This window comes from Pinus tabuliformis, chromosome 8, assembly GCF_031772625.1.
Source record: "Pinus tabuliformis cultivar Carrire ecotype Pingquan chromosome 8, CPIR1, whole genome shotgun sequence".
Taxonomy (NCBI): Eukaryota; Viridiplantae; Streptophyta; class Pinopsida; order Pinales; family Pinaceae; genus Pinus; species Pinus tabuliformis.
The window spans coordinates 1,696,325,278-1,696,338,685 of NC_142294.1; positions in this window are offsets into that span (position 1 = coordinate 1,696,325,278).

Genomic DNA, 13,408 nt, shown 5'->3' on the forward strand with positions numbered 1-13,408 from the left:
TCCATAGCCTGCCCCACCAATCCAATAGCGCTGGTGTTTTGTGGGCATCATGAATGATGGGATAACCGGCCTTAGGAAAATAAGTGCCATGTTCAGCAGGGGCCCAAATGAGTTCATCAATGCCATACTTGATATGAACATGCGATTCAGTCACCACAGTAATATAGCCCTCCCAATCTTGCTGCCATTGAACAGGAATAGCCGCTCCACTGAATTCCATGCCTATGTAAAAATTGTGCCATTCCTAAGGTCAACAATATGGCCAATCATATTAATATTTCTGTGTTTGAGAAATTGTATGAGATCAGGAGGAAGTCAAAACATGTTACCATATCCCGTCCAGGGATCGATGCCAATTCACACCGATAAACCATCATTAATTCTCCAGGTGATTCCATTCCTGATGGTGGGCATGGTATGTAGAATCGCTTGCTAAACCATGGATGTTCCAGTTCGCTGCTAGGTGCGAAAACGAGTCCAATCCATAATATGATGTGGCCAGATGTATTTGTAGTAGATCACTTCAGTCCAAAGGCTATGGGAGGTGAGGATAAGCCATCCCATCTTTGCAGCTAGTGCATGAGCAAAGGAGGATAGGTATTTCAGTCCCCAACCGCCCCATTTCTTTGGGATTGCAATGTGTTTCTAGCCCACCCAGGAAAAATGTTTTCCCTCCTTATAACCATTCCAAAGGAATCTACAGCATAGTTTTTGTATCCCGGATAATATTCCTTTAGGAATCCATGCTAAAGACATCCAATAAATAGGTGTAACCTATAAGATTGTTTTAATAATAACTAATCGACCCACCCTGGAGAGGAATCCGTGATTCTAGTTGAGCAATCATTTTTTGATCTTGACCATAAGCCATATCCAGTCAACAATCTTGTAGCATTGTGGCTTGATCCGGAACCCAAGATATTTGAGTCCATCCTCTAGTTGATGGCTCTAGAAAGGAAATTTTTGCTGTGAAACCTGAGCTTCCTGTGGGGTAGGCTGATAGTGTGATGGAGGATTTCAGATGATTAGGTTCCATACTTGTGGCCGAAGGGAAAAGCAGTAATATGTAATAGAACGTAGTGGTGTCCCGAATGCCTCCATTGAGAAAGATGAGCACATTGTCAACGAAGAGGAAGTGAGTGAGAATACATTGGTATGTTATATTTCGTCCCTATAATCACCCCTATCGCTTTGCTGATGCTATTAGTATGCTAAGTCCCTCTATGACTAGCAGAAAGAGGAGTGGGGAGAGGGGGCAGCCTTATCTGAGTCCTCGTTCTGCATGAAAGAAGTTGGAGGCAGAGCCGTTTATCAAGACAATGAAGGAGGTGGTAGTGATGAAGCACATAACCCAATTTATGAATGGAGGGGGAAAGCCCATATGGGTGAGAAGAATTTTGAGATAGAGCCAACTTACTCAATCAAAAGCTTTGGATAGGTCAATTTTGAGAATGACACCTTTAAGATTTTTAGTTTTAATGGAGTGGAGGGCTTCCTGAGTAGTACCAATAGCCTCATGGATTTGTCTATTATGGAGGAAAGCAAATTGTTCCAGAGAAATATGACATGAAAGAATAGGCTTAAGTCGATTGGTAATAATTTTGGAAATGATCTTGTAACGACAGTTGTAGAGAGAAATAGGTCAGAAATCATTGAAAGATGTAAGGAAGTCAGATTTTGGGATGAGGGTGATGAAGGTTGAGTTGATAGCCTCGTACATTCTCCCTGAAATCCTACAGTCCTCCACCAACTTTAGAAGATCCCGTCCAATAGTTTCATAGAATTCTAGATAAAACTTGATAGTCCATCTGTCTGTCCCTAGACTTTTATATTTTTTGAACCATTTTAGCGTGCTTTCCAATCCTCCCATCGTGACAGGATTTTTGAGCTCCTCTGCCTCTTCCAGATCAAAAAACCAAGGGAAGAGACTAGGAATCCATACTATTTTAGCGAGGGTGGCACCAGAGGGGGCATTGAAAAGCTTCTGAAAATGAGAGTTTCCCAGATGTGCTAACTGATTAAAAGATGTTTCTAGATGACCGTCCTCATATAGCATGTGCCAGATGGTGTTGCTGAATTTCCTTCCATTTTCATAATTGTGGAAGAGCTTTGTATTCTCATCTCCAGCCTGAAGCCAAATAGCTCTACTACGAAGACACCATGTTTCTTCTCTCTCTTTAAGGATTTTGGATCTATGTTTCTCCAGGTCAATAAGGTGGGATTTAGCCTCCATAGATTTAAATCCACGCCCTTGCTCATCTAGGAGATCGACTAGAGTGGAATCAATGGTAATGAGGATCTGCTCAACCTGATATCTTTTTTCTTTGCCCATTTAATAGATAATCTCTTAATTTCTTGTAGGTTATGATAGAAACCCTCAACAATGGTTCTCCCCAATGAAAGTGGGTTAGAGCGCTAGAAATCTGTAACCATATTGATGTAACTAGGATCCTTTAGCCAGGTGGAATTGAATTTGAAGGGGGACCTAGGCTTTTGGAAGGGACCTAACAACCCCATGAATATGGGGGAGTGATCAGATATGCCACCAGATCCAACCCACTATCTATAATTTGAAAGAGCTCTCACCATAGGTTCCTTAATGAGGAACCTATCCAAGCGTCTGGCCAATGCAGCATCCCAAGTTCTTCTATTGCACCATGTAGGTTGTGATTTGACCATAGGAATATCAATCAAGTGGTGCTATTCAAGGATTTTCTCCATAGAGTTAGATAAGGGATCCGTGTGTGCATTTCTTCCCCATGATTCCCCATATACAATGGAGAAATTCATATCTCCTCCCAAAATGATATTGTCAGAACTAACAAAAGATAGATTGAGGAGGTGATTCCAAAATTTAGCTTTGTTTTGACAGGGGGCATATACATTGATAATCTTGAGATCCATGTCCAGTTCTGAGGAAAATATGTCCATACCTAAGAAACCAACTCCTCCCTAAGAGGCCTTGAGGTGAATAGTGTGATGGTTTATGCCCAGGGCAAGACCTTTAGATCGTCCAATGATGTCAAGTGCATGGAAGATCCATCTTGACTTCAAGGATTGCAACACAGGTATGATTTCTTCAGCCAAGCCAAGTGTTTCTTGTAGGAAAATAATATCAACATGCTCAGATTCAAATAATCTTCCGAGGGCTAGTATTTTGGGAGGGTAAGCCAGTCCTCTGCAATTAAAGGAGAGCCACTTCATGGGGGTGGTTGAGGGTGGGTAGTTAGTGCTCTAGGTACCCAATCAAGTGTGGATTGTATGCCATGTGCTACTTCCACCCTAGCTTGTAGGATGACCTTTGAAATTTGTGTTTTCGTCCCTTGGTGGACTTGGAAGATCGTGGAGGGGAGGCGAAGCCAATCCCAAAGTGCTCAGGAGGTTGAGACACTTGGGAACAGAGATTGTATGAATGGGAGTGACTGGAGGAGTTCGAGGGTTTTGAAGGAGTGGGTGAGTGTACCAAACCAGGGATAGTAGGTGGAGTAGTCTAGAGAACTAGATGGTGAAAGTCTAGGGGGCAGGTAATAACATCAGAGAAAATGTCTGGTATAGATGCAATGCAAAATGAAAATGATGAGCAGAGTAATTAAAAGAAACATAAAAAACAAAACAAGTGAATGGAGGAATACCTGATGATCGAGCGGCCGCAACAACAACTCTGGATCTTTTCATAGGTAGGGAGGGAGGGCGGGGGTGGCCGAAGCTGGCAGTTGAGTTGTTCTGCCCACCATCGCTAAATGTACATTGGATCGAGGAGTCTTTCCAACATCTAAAGTGGGTGCATTAGGAGAAACACCCTTTGTTTCCTTGGTAGGAGTGGTAGCTAAAGAAACTAGAGGGCATTCCTTGTAAAGATTCCCAACTTTATGACACCTTCGACACTTGAACGACACTCCTTCGTAATCCAAGATTTGTATACAGGTGAGGTTCTTCCATTGCAAAAAAATTTTTCTCTTCCAATCCTTCTGTGGTATCTAGATAAACTAGAATACATGCCATTGACCGATTTCCAGAGCTGATGTATGATTTTTCATAATCTAGATAGGAGCCAAGCGCATTGTCGATGCGGATGAAAATGTCTTCAGACTAAAAATGGAGGGGTAACCCTTGCAGCCTGACCAAAAGTGGTCCAGCTCCAATTTGTTCCCGTTCTAGATTGAATAAAGGGCTCCAATGCTTAAGCAAGACCGGGGCCATCTTGATATGCCAGTACCTGGAGAGTGCCCAATTGGTGTATTCCTCCTACTAGAAGTAGAGCGCAAACCATCCCCGAGCCAATGTTTGAACATCTAGGAGTTCTTTGAACATGTTTCCCCATATTTCCTTGACCTAGAGGTGAAGCCGCTCGGTAGAATATGCATGACCTCTGACTCTTTCCACTAAAAATCTGCCCACCGTGTCTTCCCCCATTTGGACCCCTTCCCCAAATTTTAGAGTTAGGTCCTTGCTTGTAGCCTTAAGACACTTTAAATTTCTCTTACCAGTACGCGGTGTGGTCGGGTGATCCTGCAAGGGGTCTTGAGTGCCTTGATGATCCTGTTGAGGCTGCAGGGTGTTATTTCAGACTTTAATCATCGGTGTTTCGAAACAACCCGATGGGGAGTAGGAGGAAACCGACCTAGATGTAGGGGTAGCATGCAGGATAGCTGATGGATGGGGAGGGTCTATCGTATTATCAAACCCTACAGAGGAGGGGAGCTCAAAAGGAGTTTGATGAGGCAAATTGTTTGAAGGCAATAGGTCAAATGGGGGAGAGGGCGATGTGCAAGAGGCAAGTAGGTGGAGGGTAGCTGGTGATAGGGGGGAAGTCAAGTCCCAGGGAGTCGATAGAGAGGGAATTGAACAATAGGATGGATAAGGAAGGACTAGGTTCTGAATGGGAGGGTGGAATAATGGTAAATTATGAGAAAGACAAAAATTGAATCCCAACAGTCGTGGCTTCCGACGAAGCATTAGGGCATGTCTAGATAGGTTCATAGAGGTTAGTGTCGACAGAATAATGCAACTCGTCCACTTCCATGTCCAACATCCTGCAGGAAGTCCAGGCGATAACAAAGGGAGTTCCGTTAACAACAAACCTGAAGTGCTAATGCCAACCGTGACAGTGAGAATGACAATGTGACTATGAAGATAACATGTGGAAGGTATGCAACTACAGGTGGTGAGGAGGAAACCCTAACCATGTTCCCAGTTTTGAATAGGCTTGATCTCCCAGCTGCCATACTCGAACTCCCAATTGAAGGGCTAATGGAAACATATTGTCATGGTGAATTTCATATGATGGTACATTAATTTTAAAGTGACTGGATTAACATTGTGCATTGATTTCACTGTAAGCACAAAAAAATATTGACAATGTACATTGATTTTTGTGTTATAGTAATTCAACCTATTAATATTGGAGAGCAAGAGAGACAAGGTTTGATGTTTACTACAACAAATCAAGCTAAATATTTAAATGGTTTACTATTTCAAATGTATTTTTCATATAATTTATATGAAAATATGACAAAACTAACAAGGGTGTGATAAAATTGGTAACTAGGTTCGGTCTTCATTAATGTATTTGAAAAGTATTTATCAAAAGAGTGAAGAAAATATTTTTATTATTATTTGTATGACTTATTAAAGCATGGGTTTCATGCTTGGGTCATCATGTTTTAGGTCAAATTCCCCATTGAGGACTTCTAGGATTTATTCTGTCATTAGAGTCATAGCACATTTAAAGAGACCCTTCTTGGGCTTTTGATTCATGTAAAAATAATTATTTTTGATTCAAAAATGAATTTATTCTCCTCCACATCACGTCGGCTTCAAGACAACTAATTCGACCTCCCTAGAAGGCTATATATACAAGGATTTAGAATCCATTTGGAGCATCTCATTCTCTCTCACAGTTCGATCTTTGAAGCTGGAAGATGGAAAAGTGAGAAATTGGTTAAGGGCTAGAAAAGGAGCTAGAAAGAAGTGTAAGTTTCTGGAGGAAGATAGAAGGCCTCAAGATCAAAATTTTGGGACAAATATCACTAAATTCTGAAGTGTATCAAGGGAGATAGAATTTCTCCAAGTTTGGTCGAAGTTGCTATTGCGATTGTTGCTGGGTCGAAGCTGCTACTGGGTCGAAGCTGCTGCTGATGCTTCTAGGTCGAAGTTGCTTGTGAAGGGTTGTCATCTACAAGAAGGATTATGGGATGACTTGGTGTGGAAGGAGTTTAAGTTTGGGTCTAGAGTCTTGGATTATCTTGAGAAAATATTGAAGGAAGAATTGTTGACTAGGTTTTCCCCTAGATAGGGGTTTTTCCCTGGATGTCTGCCTACATCTGTTGTCCTTGTGTTATTGTTTTGGTAATTTCTTGATGAACTAAAAGATAAAAGAATAACATAAAGATAAAATAATCACAATTAATTATCTATATAAGAAAATATTTCTGCCTTTTTGATTTTCTAACATGGTATCAGAGCTAAGGTGAAGGAGGAAAAAGGCAGTCTTGAGTATCTACTAGAAGGAATCTAAAGGATTGATCTAGGGATCATATAAGGAGCTCTTATTAGAAAAGACGCTCAATATCTTCAAGGACATTGTCTAACACATTAAAGAGTGAGAACAAGTTTGAAGGAGAATCAAACTACAAATCTTGGAAGAAAAGAATTGAGCTCATTCTTGAAAAGAACAAGGTCTTAGATGTGGTCAAAGGGAAGATGAAGAAACCTATTGAAGAATCCAGTGATGTAGACAAATTGAAGTATAAAGAATTGGAGATATTGGTTATGATTCCGATGGTATAAAGAATTAATGACAATCTTGTCCCATACATTTCCAATATAGACCATGCTCAAGAAATGTATGAAGCATTGACAATTCATGATAAAAAATATTGGTCAAGCAGCAAGCTTGAAGAATGGGTTAAGGACTGCTAAGATGAAAAATGATGATATTGTGGCTTTCTTCTTTGTAAAGATATCAAGGATTAGAGGTGAACTTCAAACCACAGATGATATAGTATCGGAGAAGGAGCCCATAATCACTGGACTATTGGGATTACCACCTACTTGGAGCTTTTTTATTAAGGTCTCAATAGTTGGAAATAGTCTCCCAACTTTGAACAATTGTGGAATGCTTGCACCGAAGAAGAAATGAGAATTTCTTTAGTATCCAACAATGAATAAGAAAAGGTGTCAAATGCATACTCCTCCTCTCATAAGAAAGGACACCCCAAGAAGTCAAGAGGGCCAAGAAAGAAGGTTGATATGCCCAAGATAGAATGCTACCATTGCCACAAGATGGGTCACTATAGAAGTGACTGCCTTGACAATCCAAAGAACAAGAAGGGAAGTAGGAATCAAGCTAATGTAGCTAAAGAAGGATCTCCAAAGAACACTAAGCCCGAAGAATTAGATTTAAGGGACTTACACTACTAAAGTCTTTTGATCTAAGCTTTGGTGTTTTCTTTTTTATTTAACATATTTGGAAAAACATTTTTATTTGTTTTTAAGTTTATAGGTATCTCTCAAGCTTGGATGGAGTCCTCATCAACCTCCAAAGATAAGTATCCTATTACTAGTTTCACTTTTAGTTTTCCTTACTTCTCTAGTTTTGTTTGCATTTCTACTCTTATTTCCTTTATTTAGGAAAACTTGTTGAAGAATCGAGGGAGAAGGCCTCACAAAACAAAGCATTGGAAGTACAAGGCTTGTTAAGAAATACGAGGTATGTTTTGAATTACAAGTTTTTCTCTCTCCAAATTCATTCTTGATAAGCTATTACTAACATCTTTTTGTCTAGATTTCTTGAATCTTAAAGATTATTGATTGGGTGATTCATTATTAGATAAATCTATCCTCCTCGTATCTTTGATTGCTCTTGTGGAACCCTAGAAAAGTTCATTGTGAAAACCCTAACTTAATGGTATGTCAATTATTATGTGTGAAACCTTAATCTTCTTAGGGTTATTGTTGAAATAAAATGTTTGATGTTTTGATGAAGTCATGTTTGGGTTTTTGATATGGTTATGGCAACACTAACTTGTTAGGGTTGTATGAAAATGTTTGAAATCATGAACCTTTGAAGTATTGGTAATTTAGGGTTTGCTATGTTTTGTGTTGAAACATTAGATCATTAGGTTTTGGTAGGATATATAAGCAAGACCCTTATAATGTCCTAGAAATGAAATTCTTGGCATGTATGTATTTGTACGATCAAACCCTAGTCTAATCAAAGTTTGTTATATGTCTAACTCTGATCTTTGTGTAGTTGGGTTTGACTAACACATGTTATGAGATGCCTATGTATGATGATGGAATCCTAGATATAAGTTCACTTAATTATTGATGATCATGAGTCCTAGGGTTGGAACTAAGCCCTAGTCGAAGTTTGATTCTCTATGATGACAGTATTTGTGAATTACATGGTTTTGTAACTAAACCTTAGTAGAAGTACAAATCTCTGATATATGATGACTATGTGATAATTTGAGATTTGTGTAAGACTATTGAAATATGAGTTTTAGTGATGATTGATGTTTGATTGTTTGAGAAAAAATATAGGGTTTGCAACAAACCATAGTGGAAGCTAGTCATGTTGTTGATTGAGCTATGATTGGTTTTGATTGTTAAATCTAGGGTTTGTATGAAATCCTAGTGGGAAGTCTAGCATATGAATTCTAAAAGTTTTTATATACATTGTAGATCTATATTTGTTTAAATTGTTTCTAAGGTTTGCAATACGTTGTAGTAGGGTATGGAAGAAACATTGAAACCTTAGATATAATGGAAGCTGTAATGAAATGCTCAAGGTCTTGATGAAGCAGTTTAGGGTTTATAATGAAAGCCCTAGCAATAAGTTGAAGAGTATGTGTCTCTTGTTTGCAATTAATTTTGGGCATATAATATATAAAGTTGAGTGCTTCCGTGACTTTGATATGGTTGACATCATGCTTCTATACATTTAGTTGTACTGGTTATCTAAGTTGTGTAGGGACACAATCTTCAAGTTGGTGAATATGTTCATAAAGTAAAGTTGATGCAATAACATGATGTGAATGATGATGATCATGATAACTCCGATAAGAAGGATGGAAGCCATGAAGGATTCTCCAATGTCGTAGAAATAAGTAGAACTCTAGAGGATAAGAGGGAGCTTGAATGAAATAAATCTCCCTAAATTGAGAGGGAGAATGGATGAAAGGAATCTCCCTAGTTGAGAGGGAAGTCATATAATAGTCATGATGGATACCTTGATAGAAGAAATTGGAGAATGTGTTTTGAAAGGCTGCTGAGATACGAAAATCCGGATCGATTTGTGGAAATTTTTTCTAGATGAGAAGTAGGAAAGGAAGCTATATGGTTGAGGAATATTTTGTCAAGATTCATTGGAAAAGCTCTAAGTCCTACTATGAAAAGTTGAGAAGAAACATAAAGTTTTATGGAAGACCCTAGAGGTTTTTATTTATGTACATTTGAGTCTATTACTGATTGAGGTTGTGTTTGTACAAGTAAATCTCTCAAAAGTTTTATAGCATGATTTTACATGCTTAGTATTGTCAATCAGTTTGTTTGGAGAAATTTGTTTCCAATCTATTTGATCAAGAAGGATTTGTTACCAATTAGAATAATCGAGAAGTTAAGGCTTTGTGAGTGAGACATTGCCTGGGAGGACATCTGTTTGACACTTTCTGTTGATGTATAGTTCCCGAAGTAGGGAGGGTCGCATTGGTCTTGGAGCTCTAACCTCAGATACACACTTAGATCCCTGGGTTAATGGTTAGTAAGTAAGTCTGATGGTACCTAGAGAGGCCAAAAGATTTAGTCCATCTTAGTCCCACTTGGATAGATTTTCTTGGTCAGGAATCTAGTCCATGGCATTGCGGTGCCTAAACTATTGGAGGACTTTCGATAGATTGCCCTGGTTGGGAATCTAGTCCATGACATTATAGTGCTTGAAATTATTCATGGTTCATGTGTTATGAGATCTTCCTTGTACTTGTATTGATGGATACCTCCCTAGTTAAGAGGGAGTGTTGAAATTTGTAACTAGGTTCGATCTTCATTATGTTGGCATTATGATGCATGTGTTGTACTTGATGGCAAACAACTCGTAGAAGATCAACTCACTTATATATATCTATATGAATCTACGGAAGATATATTAGATGTGACATAATGCATGGGATTCCAGACAACTCAAAGGAATCAGATGACAGTTCTCAGTATGACAAGTTAGCTTTGCCATCAAGTCCAAAGGGGGAGATTGTTGGCATTATGAGACAAGTGTTGTCCTTGATGGAAAATCTCATAGATGATCAATTATAGTGCAACAAAGTTATTTTCAAGTTCACACACTTTCATGCAGAGAAAAGTTTCTTTCATGTAGAGAAAAGTTCACGCACTTTCATGCAGAGAAAAGTTTCTTTCATGTAGAGAAAAGTTCACGCACTTTCATGCAGAGAAAAGTTTCTTTCATGTAGAGAAAAGTTCATGAACTTTCATGCAGAGAAAAGTTCCTTTCATGAAGAGAAAAGTTCATGCACTTTCATGCAGAGAAAAGTTCATGCACTTTCATGGTTGGTTCATGGTATTAGTCCGACAATTTTTGATCCTATGGTTTTGGTCCATGGTATTGCATCCAAAAGTGTTGATCCCAAGTATTGGGTCCATGGTATTGAATTGTTATGGTTTTTGGTCCGCGGTATTGTGAAAGGCCTAAGGCTATAAAAGAGGAAGGAGATCATTTGGCAAGGTATCTTCTGATTAATTGAATATCTGATAAAGTGCTAGATCTGGAATACGGTGATTGGGTTATGGTGCAGATCTAGATCTGAATAAAGAAGGAACCTGAGCTTTATAAGGCGGATCTACTGATGGGTCGAGATCTCCTTGGCGCATGATCAGATCTGTAGATCTGATAGTCTGGGGTATGAGTAAAGTCTGAAAAATTGATCTATACCTGCAGGACCGCAGGTGCGACACGACTGCAAGTGCAGAGGACCGCAGTCCAGGCACAGATCAGGTGCAGAGGTTCGCAAGCCCAGAAGCACCACAGGTGCGGAGGTTCGCAAGCCCAGAAGCGCTGCAGGTGCATGGGTGCGCAGGCAAGTCATAGACTCAAGTGCGGAGGTGCGCAGGCAAGCAGCAGGAGAAGTGGCGGATGTACGCAGGTTTTCTATTGGTGAAGTTGCGGATTTTTCATGAAATCTATTTAGCTGCTCCTGTTTATTATTGCAGTATTCTGGGATCTGAAGTGATGTCTGGGTACTGGTACTGTGTTCTGATAACAAAATTCTGAGAAGTGATTGATTGATTGATTATGTTCATAATGACTTATCCTTATATGATCTGATGGACTAGATCTGATTGCTATCACACATATTATCCTTGTATATGTATTGATCTGGTGATTGGGTGATTCAGAAGATTGATTGATTATGTGCTTCAATGATATTTACGGGTCCAGTATGAAAATTGGATGAAACATGGCCTTTCAGATTATGTGTTGTGCTTTAGGTGTATCCAGTCTGAAAATGTATGAAACGTGGTACCCAGAGGAGAGAAGATTGTAGGTCGGCGCCTACGTACTAGTATCTTAGCTAGTACAAGAGCTAAGGGGGTGGAAGCTCCCTTTCAGTAGCAGTTGAAAACATTGGAGCATTGTAGCAGGTAGCAGCCTGCGTACTAGTAAATGGATCGGCTAGTACAAGAACTATGGGGGTTGTAGCTCCCTTCCAGGAGAGACTGGAAAATGTGAGAGGGTTGTAGCTATCTGCAAGTAGATGCCTGCATACTGGTACAAGACTGCACTAGTACAAAAATATTGTAAAAGGATTTTCTTATTAAGAAGAAGATTGAGATGACTTGCAGCAGGTGGTTTTCTCCCACATTGGGTTTCCACCTTATATCATGGTGTTCATGTGTGTGGCTTATGTGTGATGATCTGTTCTATTTTACCGCACCTGTTTACTGTTAATATGGTTGATAATGTTCTAATGCACTCATTGAAGATCAATTAACTGAATCATAAGTTTACTGAATATACGTGGGTATTCTTAACTGAAGCAGCATATATGACTCAGACTATGGAAATGAAAAAGTTATATTGATTTGATAATACTGATTCACCCCCCCTCTCAGTATTATTTCCAACAATTGGTATCAGAGCAGGTCCTTTGGTAGAAGCTTGATCGCTTGAAGGAGATCCGTGGAACAATGGGAAAGAAGCTTAAGAAGAAAGCGCCTAAGCAGAAGAAGACATCTCAGAAGAACTATGACAGTGGGAGAATCGATTGGGGATTATGTGGAAGAAGCACTTCAGATTCAGAATCAGATTCAGAATCATTTCAGAATGAAGATGAACTATCAGGTATGAATTTGTTATCCTCTGATGTTCCAGCTATCTATCCATTTGAAGGTGATGTAAGTGATAACGAAACAACTGAATGTGCTCTTATGGGTGAGCAAGAAGGATATCAAATAGAGGCAGAATTTAAGAGGCTGACGGACAAAATTAGAGATCAAGAAGATCTATTGAACATAAAGGATGGTGCCTTCAAAGAAGTAGCTACCAGACTAAAGGCTCAACGTGAGGAAGGAAGCAAGGTAAGGAAGTTATTCAAGGATAAATATCAAAAGTTGCAGGATGAAGTAACATCTCTAAGAAATGAAGTCAATGAAAAGAGCACAACAATCAAGAAACTCAGAGATAGATCCAGTTATTATGAAAGGCTTGAAGCTATGATCCTCTCACTAAAAGAAGATCTTGAAGAATCAAAGAAGCAGAATAAAGATCTACTCCAAGCTATTGAAAAATAGGAAAACGAATTTATCAACTTAAAATCTCAGCTGGAATGTGCCTTCAGAATTCGTCAAATGTAGCAGGATCTGAATGAAGAACAAGAAAAGGAGATTCTCAAACTAAGGCAACAAATGGAAGAAGGAAGAAAGTCTGAAGAAATTTTGAAGAAGCAATGTCTGGAAAAGGAAGAACAACTTCAGATTGAGGTAAATATCTTAAAAGAAGAAAAGGATAAACTGTTACGATTTCAAGATAGTACTAAAGTCTTGGATGATATTCTTAGTAGTCAAAGGTCTCCTGCTATCAAAACTGGTCTTGGTTTTCATGAATCTGTTGAAGGTGAATCTAGTTCACAAGGTGAGGCAAGGGACTCTAAAGAGAAATCTAAAATGATCAACAAGGAGAGGAGAGGTCAACCCCATCAACAATCAAGGAAAGAGATTCTTCAAAGAAAATCTTTTACTCCTAACTATGGAAGTAATAGTCGTCCATTTACTCAGATGAATAATATTGAATGTTATAATCTTGGACATGTTGTAGCTAGATGCAGAAGAAGAATGGTTCAAGATCATCACACAGAAAGATCATCACATTCCAGGTACTTTAATGGATATTGCTTTG